The sequence below is a fragment of the Diadema antillarum genome, unplaced genomic scaffold (assembly GCF_040938485.1).
Source record: "Diadema antillarum isolate AM-2024a unplaced genomic scaffold, OU_Dant_1.0 scf00000034, whole genome shotgun sequence".
Lineage (NCBI taxonomy): Eukaryota > Metazoa > Echinodermata > Echinoidea > Diadematoida > Diadematidae > Diadema > Diadema antillarum.
This window is the reverse complement of record NW_027270923.1, coordinates 445,194-460,959: the sequence shown is the minus strand read 5'-3', so window position 1 is coordinate 460,959 and position 15,766 is coordinate 445,194. Positions and strand designations below refer to the sequence as shown.

The window sequence follows — 15,766 nt, the reverse complement described above, 5'->3', positions numbered from 1 at the left end:
ATGCAAGTGACACGAGTGTGCCCATCATGCCCATTGCTGGAAATCGATATCACGTTCTGGGTTAATAACTCCATAATGAGAAGGTCAATCGTGTTTATCCGACTTCTGCATCGTACGATAGTAGGTCCTCGGCCCTATAGTGGTCTGATTCGTACGAGAAGGAGGGGAAGGTTGGAGAGGTGGAGGGATTTTGGGATTAAATCGATTACGCAAGAGAAATAGTTTTATGTATGAAACTTATGACAAAATGAAAACTAGCAGAGGAGTACAATTCACTCAGAAGGGAACAGATTTTGGCTTTTTTTTAATGCCTTTGTGTGTGCGTCTAGTTGGTCATGTGGGTAACTGATTGACCGCCATTTGGTCGCGAAGTACCATTCCTTCGTTTTGAGGACGGAGTATATTATGTATTTTCTCCCTGTTCTCAAGTCTTGAAAATTCTAATAATGTCAATGTACACCCTTGTCGTTCATCAGTTGTTCATATCGACGCAAAGGCAGGGGCCATATTACATTTTCTTTTAAACCAAAGGGAATGGAGTCCTACTCAATATTGTGGTAGGGATATTGTTGTAGTTTCCTCGTCAAGGGAACTATTTCGGAGCAATACATCATCTTCACCATCATAATCATCAATATCATCATACTATCCCAACATTGCAGCGTTTCCCTTGTTGCCCCTTGACACATTCATGATCGCATGTTGTAGGTATATATGCAGTATTAGGGCCTCCTAAATGTAAGTCTAATAGAGCCTTATCCCCTACACCACGATATAAGTACTGTACTCACTATTATTTTACTAGGGCTGACCTTCTAGTAAGTGTCAAAGGCGAGAATTGTATATTATCATTATCATATCCAGTCCGAACTTGAACGCCCGCTGAACCAAGGGAAACGGCGAGCCCCGGATCCTGCGAGCACGCAACTCTCCCAGACCACGTGATCGCGGGCCCTTGCGCGACTTTTATCAATAATTCAGGCAAACTCTCAACTCAGCTTAAACCATGCATATTTCATGCCCTCGACCGTGGCGCGCTAAATATTTCATAAGGAGGGCACTTGAAGGTGGAGCCCGGTCGGGGATACGGAACAAAACACGAGGTGCCCGATGGACGTCTGCAGGTCACGATTTTGCGTGCGCGTCGCCCGTCTTCGAGAAGGTGTCGATGTTGGAAAAGAGAGCAAGAAGAAAAAAGAAGAAGAAGAAAACAACCACAACAACAGCAAAGCTTGATCTTCTGAACTCTACTTGACCCCGGAAATTGATGCAACCAATAAATCAACCTCATTTTGTTTGATATGCTTTGATGGCAGATGAGTGAAACGTATCTTTATATCATTAACAAAATAGAATGAAAGATTATTTTGAGTTATGGTATATGGTATATGGTATATATGTATATCTATATATATATATATATATATATATATATATATATATATATATATAATATTTGTGTATTTTTACTCTTTTTCTCGGAGGAGGGAGGGTAGATTGACTTCGCCCTTCTCTGATGTATGTATGATGTGCAACTTGTTGGATATGATTAGCGTTTCATGAGTGATAATAATCCCTGGATTTATCTTTAATGATCGTGATCGTGAAGAACATATCAATGTGTGCAATCTCCTTTTCTCTGTCTGTTTCTCTCTCCTTCATGCACTCTTCCCAGGTGTGAAATCGACAAAACGTATCTGATTTATTATGACTTTCGTGCATAGGGTATGCTGGGTCTAGCGTGTGACAACGATATCAGATAAGATCTCTTTTGTTTGTTTGTCTATTTGTGTGTTTAACTGATGGCACATACTTTGTACACTGGCCTTCACTGCCCTTCAATTACTCTATACGGACGTCCACAACTACGATGAAGTATAATCATCTGAATAAAGTCATGTCATATCATCTGTGATTAACATCAGTGTGGCATTTTTTTTTCAAAGAAAAGACATCTACGAAGAAGAATTCATTGAGGTTTGGTCACTGTTGTGGCTTCCCTTTAAAAAGCAATGAAGAATTCCCTCCATGGTACGGAATGCGGTGGGATTCTCTCAACAGCGCAATCATACCACTGATACAATTCATTGGTGGGTGACCGAAACGGGAGCTAGCAGTCTCCCGGTCTCGCGGAAACTAATTTCAAGTGATGAATGTGAAGGTGGAAATGACGGCCCCGGCTCAGGGAAATTAAATCATGCATGAAACCTGTAGCTAGACAAATCTTGACAAATGTAGCATTAAGATTTCAGAAAAAAAGAAGAAGCAGAGTGTAGGAGAAAGACTGTCACGCGAATAGCTCGCCTGAAATCGTCCACATCAATTCATCACTTTAGAGAGCGTACCAAGCTCTCCCGCAAGAAAATAGAGATCCACACGACTCTAAACTGTCAAAATTAATCCTCTCGTATTGCCCGGCCGCCATCGTAAGATGTCGGCAAATTGCGGGTTTTTCATTAACTCGAGAGGGAGGGGAAGAGGTATTTGTCATAAATATTCTGATTATCATTTCATATTGCAAATCTGGATGGATCCCTCGATTCGTTATCCCATGCTCCCGACGCTAGAAACTGAACAGCATGCTGATGCATTGAGAAGTCGCCCAATAAAATGAACTTACAGATAAAACAGTGCATCATATATCGGAGACCAATTTCTCTCTTTGTTATCGACTACGCATTTGCCAATTCCATGGTGATATTGGAACGAGTAAGGGGACAGGAGGATCAACCTGAAAAAGAAAAGTTTGTTTTGCTATTAAAGTACAAGAAAGAAAGATTCTTTGAGCAGATATCCCATCCAGCACGGTCCAGGTCATGAAAAGGAATTGGAACGATAATTGCTTGTGAGATCGGCACTTTCGCTTCACTTGGTGCATGGTACAGTACCCGTATGAGCGCCGAAGATAACTGACAAGATTGCCATACCTTAAAGGGAATCTCGACTCGGGTGTCATTGAGGTGACTGGAATAGAAAGTCAAATATTCAGACAGGTTTAAAGGGACATTCCAGACGATTTTCATAATTTCACATCATGTAGTACATAAATCGACTACTCCATGTATAGATTTGTGAAATTTATTGTGGTTTTTGAGCAGAGAAACAATACTTTGAAAAACCTTAAACAAATTACACTGAACAAGGATGATGACATAGGAGGTTCACATATTTCAGAAATGTAGCAGTGTAGTTCCATTATAATACCGCTTGCTTGCGAGTTCACCTGTAAATAATCTATGCATGCCACCTTCATTTGTTCTGCTTCCTTGAGCCAGAACTCATGCAATCTTATGGTGACTCTGCCATGTCATCATCCTTGTTCATTGTAATTTGTTTTAAATTTTTAAAATATTCATATTCTTCATCCCAATTATCACAAATTCTGAAACTCTGTCCTCAGTATAACTACTTTATAGTTGTTCAAATGTAAAAGTCTGAAAATCATCCGGAGGTCTCCTTTAAGGCCAAAATTTTTTTCGCAAAAATTTTATAAGATTTCATGAAGTATTTTCTCGAGCAGAAGTTTGACACGCCAAAGTTTCGCGTAACGATGATTTCTGTCACAATGACATTATAATGTGCAAAAATCACAAAATCAATCAAAGCGGATCAATCCGCTTTTGCAATTGTGCCATTTTCATGAGGAGAAATCGCCCTTGTATTCCATCGCACAACTGGTAGCATAAGAATTGTCTTGGTAGTCAAAGTGACAACAACAATGGTGGTACATCCGGGCTCTTCAGTGAGAACGGCGAGTCCGCTAACTATTGGAAAAATCGCCTCATCTTGAAAATACGTGCAGCAAATGAGTTAAAATATATGTAATTTCATAAATTTGATATTACAGAATTAAGTCACTGTCACTTTCTTCAGAAGAGAATTCCTCCATCGTTGTTTAGTACACGGGGAGTGTTGGATGGGTCATGGACCCTACAGGGTCCATGGATGGGTAAATAGTAAGGATGACGATCGATTAGACAAGCCTTTTGGTGTATGTATGTTGTGTGTATGTGTGATATTCTGGATCTACTCTGTACATTTGCAGTTGTCATCGTCAACGTCAAGTGTTTGAAATCGTAGCATTGATTATCACACTTTCTTCGACGGAAGATCCATCACCTCAAGTTAAAATGAAACCATCTGATCTGTTACGAGAAGATAAAGATGTTGGCAGGGGGCGGGGTAAGCGCGAGGTGTCCTACACTGGCCGGTTACCACGGTTACCACTTTCCATGCGGCGATAACCGGTAGGTTTTGCTCAGCATTATCGGGAAAAATTGGTGCCAATTTGATAAAGTTGACTGCAGTCAGTATTCGATGGTTGTTACTGCTATGGAGATAGTCAGGATGCAACAAATAACCAATGTCCTTTTCAGTGGTTTCTGTGGTAATTGTCCTTACTGTAATTTAAAATGGTTGCAAACATCTTTCATGAAACGGGCACCCGGCGGCGCTCTTGATATTACAGCAATCGTGCTTGTTAGACAGCGCTATGCGATATGTTCTACTAGACGCATTTACTCGAGTGTTTTATGGGTCTTCCGCACAGTGGATCAACTCGCAATGAGCATACCGTTTAAGATTAATATCCAAACGATCAGGAATGTTACACTGGTATCCGAAGAGAATTTTAAACATAAATATCCATAAACCACGGCTGGGGTTGCGTGCACTCGCGTGACCATGCCCACCTCTCTCTCTCTCTATGCATGCATGGTCGGCCAATCCATCGACCCGAATTCTGGCGATAAACAGCTGAAGGCGAACCGTAATTGAGGCGCTCGTCGTAGCCGGCTATTTTTAGAGATCCTCCTTTGCCCCCTTCTTCTTCTACATCTTCTTATGATCTTCTTCCTCTTTTTTTTTCTTCTATGTAGCCCTACGGTAGCAAACATCTGGAAAAGATGCGCGCCTGGGTTTATCGTGTGAACAGACACGTGAGACTGCGGAGGATGCATGGTGATCCTCAAACCTGCTCTTAGAAGACACTGCCTGGAATACGAGGGGGCAGGAAAAGATGTTTGACAGCCGGCAAAGATGTCGACGTGCACTTTTCTTCATACTGTTTTTTTCTTATCTCACTGACCTGATATGTGTGTGTGTGTATGGATGTGTGTATGTGTGTGTGTGTGTGTGTGTGTGTGTGTGCGTGTGTGCGTGTGTGTGAAGACATTTTACACACATCCACTTTTCTAAATCTACCCTGTTTATTTTCGTATGCGCACATACAATGTACATTATGAACGTATATCTGGTTTCATACACTGTAAAAACATCGGTGTTAGATTTAACATCACGGGTGTTAAATCTAACACCGATCAAACTTCAATAGAGGACCACACCCACAGGTGTTAAAAATGCACTGTGATGGTGTTGAAAAGTGTTCACCTGACACTTTGTGGTGTTAATTTGACACTGTACCTGGTGTTATTTTGACACTGTACTGGTGTTAATTCAAAAATGACACCACATGGTGTTGATTTGATATTTGTTGGTGTTAATATCAATGGTTTAACACCCGTCCAGCTTCAATAAGAGACCACACCAGCTGGTGTTACTTTGGTGTAAATTTATTTTCACATTTTTTTCAAAAATCTAGTATTTTAATGTAAAATTCTTGATCGTCTTGTTTGAATTAAAAATCAACAAGAAGTGCAGTTACTAAGAAACTCTTCAAAAAACAGTTTAAAATTTGGAAATGACACCCGGAGGTGTTAATTTAACACCATAAATGAGCACCGAAAATTTAACACCAGCTCAGTGTTCACTTTATAACACCGGACTTTTTGCAGTGTACAAACTGGTCAGCGATTGGTCATAAAGCTATTGTGTGACTAGAGCAGCGAGGACCAAAGTATTGCGAACAGTGACGTCACTTCAGGTATAATTTCCGGAATTCGACTGGCAGCCGACACGGCTAGAATGATATGTGCATGCATGTACATCTACTGTAGATCATATTCATTGCAATATTGCATGTTATTGCCTTGTCTATCCTTGTCACATGGAGCTATGTAGTTCAATGGATGTACGACACCTCAGGTATTCCCTTGGGAATCATCTTTTCCCCTGGAGGCAATACTTTCTCTTTTCGGGAAAATATAATCTCCTGGGAAAATCTTAATCCCGGCGGGGATGTCAAGTGTTATATCATACCTCTAAAAAGGCAGTGCATGTATGACGCAACTCCTGATTATTGTTTGTTCATTGCTGCTACAAAATGAAAGGAAATAGTGTATAAATGAGGATGGAACAGCTATGCCTAGTTCCAGTACCTCATCATTCCTATGAAAATGTCATGATAAACATGATAGGGGTACCATGTCAAGCATAAAATTGTGTAAGGTCATCAAAAGTTGTTGGTTGTTTTTTTTTTTTTTTTTGGTCTGCTCTAATGAACTTAACACTATTCAAAAAGAGGAATTCACCACTCGTTGGTCAGCACAAGGGTTAATGGTCATTGATTATTTTCTTCGGTCTGACCAGAACCAGCGGCTATGCTTGAGGTATAGGTGGACAGAATGCACTGACTGTAATCGAATGGTATTAAAGCGAGAGAAAAAAAGAAAGAACAATAATTACAAGACTACTCCACTTTAAGCGTTTTCTCGCACTTTCACCCCTGTTGAAAAGAGAGAAATGAAAGAACGAGAAGGAGAGACAGAGAGAGAGGGAGAGAGAGAGAGAGAGGGAGAGAGGGGGAGGGAGGTCACGGTCATTGACATGGATTTACTTATACCCAAAGTTTAAAAAAAGTAACCCCCTCCTGTGCTCCTGAAAAACCACCTTCTACCCCCTAAGGTTACAGGAGTGACCCGCTCTCCGAGCCGAAACCATGGAAACCGTCAATCCCCGTCAGCTCTAACGGCTCTCAACGTACAGGCATCACTCACAGTACTTATAGTACACTCATTATGTTATTAGTACAACGGGGTAATTATGGCGGTAAAGAAACCTTGGCCCCCCGCTGACTCCGGGATGAACTGGTTGAGGCCTGGTGCCTCGCGCGCCAAAATGAAAGCAGGAGAAATCGATACAGTCTCTCCACACAAAATCGATCAAAGTAATATGTCAGAATTATCGATCGTTTGAGTCATGGACACCACATGGCGTTCTCTGCATTGTTGCACATACCATACACCCTTTACAAGGATTTTCAGTATTTTCCTAGTAGATCCTTGTCGGTTTTGTCTTTGTTTTTTTTTTTATGCCTCTTTAAAATTCAGCTTAGCTTGTTTGTCTTATGGGTCATTGTTGGTTCGACAATCCCTCTGATTTGTATTTTCCTTTTTCTCAACGCACACAGAAATGAATCAAGAGCAGGAGGATGCAAATACAATTGAAGATATTTTTTGATAATGATCTGATGTGATCCATTAATTTAATTTGTCATAATGATGATTGCTGTTACACTTGCTCTATATCATACAGACCGCCATAACAGGCAGTCTGATTTTAGACGTTGGCCCTCACCAAAATACAAAATAAACTGTAGACTAAGTAAAGATGGAATGGACTGATGGAAAAATATTCCTTGATTAGTTGGTTGCCCAGGTATGTGCTTGATCGATAAAGCATGTAGTTTTTTTTCTTTGAGGCTTTATAGATACATACTCACACATAATGATGATATTATACAAAATCCAATTAACAACCTGCATGATGTCATCATTCAATGACTTCAGCATATAGGTACCTATCTTCATGTTATACCATTGAAAAAAAATGAATCTTGAATGTTTCTCAGACCATAAGACAATAGCAACACTCCAGTTATCTCTACCCCATCCCAAAAAACAACAACAAACAAAAATCGCATCATCTAAGAAAAGAGAAGTATTAGCGCTTCGACTGAAGACAATTGAACCCCCATGAATATTCAAAAGTCATTGATCCAATCATCTGTGATTCGGTTAGGAAATGGGGTTATTCCGTAAGGTTGTATGAAGCAGAAGGCGGTGGACCTGGATTTGATAAAACGAAAATGTACCATTGGGTATTTATGAAAATTACACGGACTGGAACTTGGAAGAAGGACCCATGTGTTGTAACTCCATGATTGGAACATATCCTGTAACCTACATGTGTGTGTGTGTGTGTGTGTGTGTGTGTGGGGGGGGGGGGGGGTTATGAGGAGGATCTTCTCTGTATCTACAGATAGATAACTGTTGACCCAGAAAGTCAACCACCCTACTTTAATAAACCGGAAGCCTTCATCTATGGAATTCCCTGATGGTATTTGTTTCTGTACTTTTTGTTTTTGTTTTTACTTTGATCTTTCATTTCCAAGCACCGGATATGGGAGTTAGATGATAATGTAAAGATAGAATGCTTTTACTTCCTCCGGGTCTTACTGTCTTGACCATAATACCAGCTGAGAAGATCCGAAAAAAAACCCAGAAATGTGTTCACAGTTATTGTTGTTGTTGTTACTGCTGCTGCCGATGTTCTTACCGATGAATGTCGTTGTTGTTATTTTGTTTTGTTATACGGCATTTAAGGGTAAGACAGAGGGTGTTATTCTCGTTGTTATTGACTTTTTCGTGACAGCATGAAAAAAAAAAGTAAGAAAGAGGATAAGGGAGCTGAGTTCGGCGTTGTTAATAATGCCCATTGTTGATAATCCGTGACTATCCGTACGCCGGACCAGCTCGCTTCCACATAAAATCACGGAAGTGTTCATCGTGACGTGGGCGTGGTGGCACTCCGTTCTATACCAGCGAGGTGGCCCTCTTGGTTCTACAGCTGCGTGTGGAGTGTTCCTTGTGAGCGTAGTACTTTATACCGAGGAGTTATCAGTAACTCCTTGTTTATACCAAAGCCCTCCCAAATGAGAGGAAGAAACACAATAAAGAAAACTCCACAAAGTTGACATTTTATTATGTGTTTTGTCATTATGTATCAAAGCATTTTTCCCTCCTGATACATGACTTCATGATTTCATTACCCAATGAAATTCCCATATTGCAAGTTTTATTGGTACCAATTTTTTTTTAGTGTCTACTTTAATTGTAAACTAAAGTGTAGAGAATACTGACACAAATTGGCAACTCTATGTGTGATGTAGGTGTTGAGCAGCTCAGTCTCCATTTGTTTTGTACACACAATCCAACAAATTCAATTCCTCAAAATTTGGGCACGTACAAAACACGTTTGCTGAGAAGGACACACGAAAGCGTGTATATATATATATATATATATATATATATAAAACATTCTCAAGTGGTATTTGATGTATTTGAGGGAAGAAAATGAATATGGGTGAATTTTGTATGCAAACCGAATCTATAGAGCTGCTTAATACATCTACTACACCCAGAGTTGCCGATTTGTCTCACTCCGGAAATGTCTCACTCCGAAAACAGTTCATAACGTATCTGATTCTACCTCCTCCCCCCCCCCCAAAAAAAGAAAAAAACCAACAACAACAACAACAACAACAACAACAAATTTTACTGATTTACTTCTCTGAATTTTTTTCGGTTCTCTACGAAGCAACGTATACCAGGATGGATTTTTCCAGACGATTTTCATAATTTCACATCATGTAGTACATAAATCGACAGTTCCATGTGTAGAATTGTGGAATTTATTGTGGCCCTTGAGCAATGAAACTAATACTCTGAAAAAAAACAATCGTATGCAAATTACTCTAAATAGCGTTGGTGACATGGGAGCCTCACATATTTCAGAAATGTAGAAACATAATTCCATTACAATACCGCTTGTTTAACATGTTCACCTGTGTGTAGAATCTATGCATGCCTTCTTCTTTTGTTCTGCTTCCTTGAGACCCAGCGTATGCATTCTTATAGTGAGGTTGCCAGGTCATCATCCTTGTTCACTGTGATTTGCTATGAATTTTGAAAACATTCATATTCCTCATCCCAATCACTATGAATTATGAAACTCTGTACTCAGTCAGTATAACTAATTTATAGTTGTTCAAATGTAAAAATCTGAAAATCATCCGGTGGTCTCCTTTAACGATCCACGATCCCAGGTCCGTGAATGAATCTGAGTAGCGGATGTCCGCTATAATCGCATGACTATCCTGCCTATAGATCACATCTGATAATAAGTGTTACTTGTATTACAATGACAATGAGTCCGGTAGAGTGAGTGCTCTGTGTCTCCATTTGATCAAATGTGCAGTCTTGGGTCTATACATCACAATGAAAGACTTTGGCTTATGCAGCAAACCTTGGAAAAAAATCCTTACTACGCTTTCTCGTGTAATATCTCTTAACATTTATTTTGTTTGCCGAGCAGAGTTTATCTAATATTAAACACATTAACTCAGTATGGTAACTATAATAGTCATACTAGGCCTACTTTCCGCTAAAGGAAAAAAAGAATTGTATGGAGAAAAAATACTACAAAAAAGTACATGCCTCAAAATCTCTCAGCCATATACAAGCCCACTAGTTGGAGATGCGCCCACACAACCACATTTCGGTCTTTTGATGTTCTTTCTTGATACCCCCCCCCCCCCCCACCAGCAACCAGGGATCTATGGACTTTGCTTTGTCCCGCGCGCTGTATCCCGCTCGAGATATTACATCCATCGGTACCTGTTACAAACGGCGCACGCACACACATGCACTCATACGCACACTGTGTACTCCCGATAACCCACGTATGGTATACTGAGTACTCGGCTCCGTGGCATTATTGTGTACAACATAACGTTGTTTACACGCGTCGGTGCAAAACTCTCGCCGGTTCATGCCTACTCCGCTATATACCTGCACAAAACCTGATCCGGCGACCGCAATGTGGTCACATGAAAACAAAAGGCACGGAAATCGTATCCACCAGCAACTCTGGATTTAGTTACAGGATTGGCGCAGAGCACGACCGGGGCACCTTGGAGTAATTGCAGATCTTTGGCTACGGAAGGATCTTTATTATTCGGAAATAACTGCCTTGCAGCGAGCCGCTGAGACGAGGGCATCTTGTTTTCCCCCTGCAATATACCCATTTGGTTTGGTGCGGCAGATTGCTCAGTACTGATTTTCTGTGATTTGAGGATAAAGACAGCGCCGTTCGTGTCGTTCCAGCTTCAGCCACTTACGCAAGGGAACTGAGCTGAAGTGGCGGTAAGTCTCATTTATAGAAGTATTCACTCGGGGATGAACTTGGTGTTAAACCACTCTTCCTCCTAAAGTAAGACAAGAAACCATTTCTACATCGATTTATCAAGCAGCTTTCACTGGAAGATGGACGACGTCCAGTCCACAATAGAGCTCCAAGTATATATACTGGATATTTATATATTCACTTTTCGATTACGTAACTTTCTAAAGTCGTCTAGAAACTATACCTCGTTTCTTCATGTGAGTGTGCTTGACTAAATTTCGTTCACGCATGTAGTTTTTTTGTCTGTTTACGTATAAAAACAATCGTCTTTTGTTGGATTGATCTACAGCAGTGCTCCATAATGATATGAGGGTATACTATTTTGCGCTTACGGGCAATTCTTTGGACAGGTTCGATACATGTTTAACCGCGTCCTTGATTAGCAACGAAATGGTGCGAAATGATACCGACGACTTCTCTACACAGTGTACTCAGTGCCAAGGTTAATCTTAATTCTATGTACGGTCTCCCCCCCTTCCATGTAGGCAGCGCATGCATGTTTGTATAATGCAATATATATGACTAAGTATATAAAGTGTATAAAATAGGCGTATATACATATTAGTTTATCTTTCTTGTGCATTTCTTTCAAGTTTTTGTTTCTCTTTCTGTATCATATATATTCCAACCACGATGTTGCACTGTCATCGTGTGCGTGTTCTCAAACTGTAGAAAATACACCGCTTACAGAATAGATAGACCAGTCTATATTGTGTAGGGTTCGTTGCGAATACAATGGCGCTTCGTATTTATGCTTCACTGCCTTGACAATGGCTGGTTTTCTGACGTTGGCAAAAAAAAAAAAAAATACATGGATGGATTGAGCCCTTAGAAAACAAAAATCACTTGCCCTCGTAGTGGAAAGCTGCCTCTGCCATCCAATCATGGCTGATCCTGGTTGGTGTACACACACACAGTGGCTAATTTGGAAAACATGTGTGATATTTGGCACGCTTCATTTCACCATCACCCCTCGAAACGTAGATCTAGCGAGCTAGCTCTGGCCGTCACGAGCGGTTCTCAAGCTCTGTTGGCTGAACACCTCTTTATCGTGAGTTGCACATCATCCTATAATGATCCAACTCGCGGATTGATCTAATCCGGGCACGACGAGCAGTGTTTGATTTCTTAGCGTGAACTAAGCATGACAAGATGTACAACATCGAACACGAGCTAGAAATTTGCCTCCAATATCTTTATAGATAGATAGATAGATAGATAGATAGATAGATAGATAGATAGATAGATAGATAGATAGATACATAGATACATATAGATAGATAGATAGATAGATAGATAGATATCCTAGAGAGAGATAGATTATAGAATTAGATAGATAGATATATATAGAGAGATATATTATAGAATTGGATAGATAGATAGATAGATAATCCTAGAGAGAGATTGATTATAGAATTAGATAGATAGATATAGAGAGAGATAGATTATAGAATTATATAGATAGATAGAAAGATAGATAGATAGATAGATAGATAGATAGATAGATAGATAGATATGATATGATAGAGAGATAGGTGGATAGATAGACAGATAGATAGATTATAGATATTAAGAAAGTTTAGTGGACGAAATTTCTACATCAATTTATCAATAGAACCATTTAAGTCAAAGCTAAAACAACACCGAAAAGTTGCTCCACACGCAATGTCTTTCTCATATCCCCAAGTTAGCGTGGATGTGCCTACCGAGGACATTTTCCGACGAAACAATTCAGATTCATAAAACAGAAAGATAGATCCCCTAGGTATTTCGGTTCAAGACCTGACCAGCCGTTATACCATGCACGAACTCGCGAAATACTTTAAAAAAAATTTGCATTATGATAAGTCATAGCTTTTTGTCATCCTATGAACTTTGAGCTGTTTTTCCCGTTCTTGGGAGGTAGGCCCTATTCTTTACAAACACGATCGGCTGGTGCGGAGTGGAGAGGATTACGAATGGAAAATGGAATGAATCCACAAAATCGGGCAGTATGAATGACCGTATATTGCTGTTTCGCTCGCTCGAATGCATTTACAAAGACGAGTTGTCATACAGACACGTTTACATCGCGTGATAGGTGCTGTATCTGATAATATTGATATTGATAATGATAATGATGATGATCGTCATGATAATAATGATAATCGTAACAATTACAATAAGATTGTTGTTGTTATTATCAGTAATACTATTATTGTAACTGACATTGTCGTTGTTGTTTAACCATTTCAGTATGGTGTCAAGCAAAAAGAAAAAAGAAAGAAAGATGGATGGTAGATTTGCCCTAGAACAACCGACCATCATACAGTAGAGACGTACTTCCGGTTTAACCCCCCCCCCCCCCCCCTTCTTCCGCTTTCTCTTCACCTTCCTAGCCTATCATCCCTCGCGGGGACAAAAGGGAGGGAGGGAAGAGGGGGTGTGGCTGCCCTCCTTTTCCGGTATCGTGAAAAAAAAAAACGTATCCTGACCACCCATAACGACAGAAATGAAAACGAAAAATCCCCTTCATTCATGTCATATCCAAACATCATTCTCAAGGACTACTTCAGCGGTGTCCCGTCTTTCGTCAGTCCGTAATCGGTGCGTTTAACCCGCCCCATGTGACCCGTTCTTTCTGCCTAATTGGTCCGACCATCAATCAGCGTAATCCAGTTAAATCGCGCAGATTGCGTACTTCCGATAACACTGGCTAGTCTTGGGACAAGCCGATATGTGCTTGCGATGATTACACTGTCTTGTTTGCTGTATCCTTGTACACCCCTCTGGGCGTTCTTGAAGGATCGTCAATAAAATAAACTTGTAAACTTGTAAACATATTTGTCATAATATTTGATGGGTAAAGATTACCCATCTAAATGCATTATGAGTGTCCTACATTGTATATAGCATCATCATGATAATCACCTCGTATGCATTTAAAATCCTGATAATGTTAATTAACTACTTCTATTACTAAGGCCTATAGGTTCAATTATGATCAAAACGAATTCATATTTTAGAATTTTTCCTCGACATTGTTTTTTTTTTTCTCAAGAGATGAAAAAGTGGATCAGTGTTAACAGCCTGATGGATCGTGCGTTATCATCATAGGCCCAACCCTGTGGCTCCAAGAACAAAAAGACAAAAAACAAAAAGAAAAACGAAGAAATGTGGCACCTGCAGTGCCCTGGTTCTAGCCTTCTATTCTCCTTGTCAATAAATAAAATATAGGCCTACCGGTGAATTGATCAGCACGTAAAGATTTGTATTGAGGGGAGCGTATCAATGAATGAAACCACACCCACAAAAAAACAAGGAGGAGGAGGAAAATTCCTTCCATTAACCTGCTCAGGATATCAGCATGAAATAATCATCTAGGCCTATACTTCTGCAATGTCTTAAAAGCCAAAACGAAGAGGGTGTTACCCTTGGAACGCATTGGAATTATGATTAGTTATAGGCTACTCTTCTGTAAGTGAATGTTCATTTACAGCTGGTATAGCTTGAGGCTTGAAGTGGGCGAATTCAGAAAGGGAATTGTAAAAATAACTGATACATACACCAGGGAGGTGAGAGTGTTCCCTGCATACACCGAAGAGCAGGCCCCCTTGGATTGCGCTGCGCATTCTTCCAAAAGTCTTCTCCTCAGTTCATCTGAATATTTTATCCTACCATTTATACTGTATGCTATACCACCCGGAAACTTTCCAATCTCTGCTATCTTGTCTTGTGTGCCATCTTCAGGATTATGGTGTTATGATAGTAAATCTTCAGTGAGACTTAACGATGTTATTGCACTGAATACTCGGATCGTGGAGCTATATTATGTACGGGGTATAATAAGGGGAGAGGGTATAGGGGAGGAGGACGACGAAGGGGAGGAGGAGGAGGGGAGGAGGAAGGGGAGGAGGAAGGGGAGGGGAGGAGGAAGGGGAGGGGAGGAGGAGGAGGAGGAGGAGGAGGTGAGGAGGAGGAGGAAGGGGAGGGGAGGAGGAGGAGGAGGAGGGGGAGGGGGAGGAGGAGGAGGGGAGGGGAGGGGAGGAGGAAGGGGAGGGGAGGAGGAGGAGGAAGGGGAGGGGAGGAGGAGGAGGAAGAGGAGGAGGGGAGGAGGAGAGGAGGCGGAGGGGGAATAGGGGAGGAGGAGTAGGAGGGGAGGGGAGGAGGAGGAGGAGGAGGGAAGAGGAGGAGGGAAGAGGAGGAGGGAAGAGGGGGAGGGAAGAGGAGGAGGGAAGAGGAGGAGGAGGAGGAATAGGGGAGGAGGAGTAGGAGGGGGAAGGAGGAATAGGGGAGGAGAAGGAGGGGAGGGGAGGAGGAGGTGAAGAAGAAGATGATGAAGTGTAGACGGAAGGATGAGAGGATGAGGTAAGATCTGAAGGCAAAACAAAGATCCGGGAAGCTTATTGGATTCTCGTTTCGCCTTGACATAACAAAATAATCACACGTGACTGTCGCTGAACTCCATGCGTGGATGAACGGTACTGGGATAAACATGCGTCGTGTGCATTATATGATAAAAGCACAAGTAATTTGATTAATTCATCGGCTGTTCTAATCTACGTTGCTTTCTTGGATTACATGCTGGATTAGATATTCCTTGTGTAACGGGGATTAAACAATGGAGGACTACTGACGTCGGGCT

The 15,766-nt window shown here is 41.0% G+C and overlaps 1 protein-coding gene across 1 annotated transcript in view; it reads left to right on the top strand.

Annotated features, from left to right (window-relative positions):
- The first annotated feature begins 10,691 nt into the window (after positions 1–10,691).
- The window catches only part of LOC139743612 (integrin beta-1-like), a 139,580-nt gene continuing 134,505 nt past the window's right edge, over positions 10,692–15,766 (top strand). Inside the window, exon 1 of the mRNA XM_071654091.1 lies at positions 10,692–11,102. The gene's annotated coding sequence lies outside the window, so the exon portion shown is untranslated. The remainder of the gene's footprint in view (positions 11,103–15,766) is intronic.